Genomic DNA, 1,288 nt, shown 5'->3' on the forward strand with positions numbered 1-1,288 from the left:
CGGCGGGCGATGCCACCATGCCAGCAAGCGATGCCACCGTGCTGGTGAGCGATGCCACTGTGCCAGCGACCAATCCTACCCGGCCGGCAAGCGATGCCACCGTGCCACGTGTCCTACCAGCAGCCCCCGACACAGAAGTGCTCTCCCTCGATGGTCCTGCTCTGGGAGAGCACAGAAACGTAGCCTGGCCTTAAGCTTGGGGAGAGATGGGTCCTGTCCCGTTACAGCGCAAAAGCCTGAGCTGCAGTGCCGCGGCTCCCGGCAGTGGCTTGGAGTAATCCATACGTCTGAGCATGGGACTGCAGCCACTCTGTACCTATATTTTTTTAATCATGATTTATTTTTTTCCTGTTCATATTTTTTAACACAGTTTGTTTGCTTCCTCTTTTCATGTAGCTAGTGTCTCTCTTTTTGGATCCCATCTCCTCTAATTTAGCACTGATGAAAAATTAGAATTCTTCCACAGTTAAGAGAAATAAACAGAAAGCCTCACCGAATTTCTATTTAGCTTGTTTCTCTCAGTCAATTATACTTAAAATGTGCTGCAGCTGACAGCAGATTTTTAGTCACCTGTTCTGAGGGATGGTTCCCAAGATGCACGTATGTCAAGAACAAGCAGAGGCCTGAACAATGCTGCTAGCAGAAGGAGGCTTTCTTTTTAGAGCTTGTAGGGGGGAAACCTGGCCCCTTGGCATCGATCTGACACAGAGCTGTCGTGCTCAGGGACACCCGTCACCACTCACACGTTAAACACGGGGACCCACCGATGCTGCCAACATTGCGTGCAGTTCTCTTTTGGGCAAGGAGAACAGGCGTTTCATTGGGATCCAAGAATTTATTGTTAATCCAATTAATCCTTTAACAGTTGAATCAAAACAAGACACATTACAACAATGCCGCCCTTGTGAATCCAAAGCCAGGCAGTGTGCAGAGCCGCCTCACCCCGAAATTGTAGCTGCGGTTTCCCCTCCACGAGGTGCGACCGGCTGAGCATCGCAGACCCACCGGCAGAGCCACCCACCCCCGTCTCCTGCCACCGCCCCGAAGGCCCTGTGGCATTAAACATCTGACTTGGGGGAAAAAAAACGAATGCCAACTGCTCAGCTATGACCAAAGAATTACCCTCCCTCAGCCCTCTTCGTTAATCACTTGTCGGTGCTAATTCTGGGGGAGAAGGGGAGGAGAGGGGACCGCTTTGCCTCGGCAAGGTTTGACCCTTCACGACTTCGTCCCTCCCAAGGGGGACTGACACCCTCACCTTCTGCCCAGACACATCCACCCTGGGAGA

The sequence above is a fragment of the Cariama cristata genome, unplaced genomic scaffold (genome assembly GCF_000690535.1).
Source record: "Cariama cristata isolate BGI_N322 unplaced genomic scaffold, ASM69053v1 scaffold23827, whole genome shotgun sequence".
Lineage (NCBI taxonomy): Eukaryota > Metazoa > Chordata > Aves > Cariamiformes > Cariamidae > Cariama > Cariama cristata.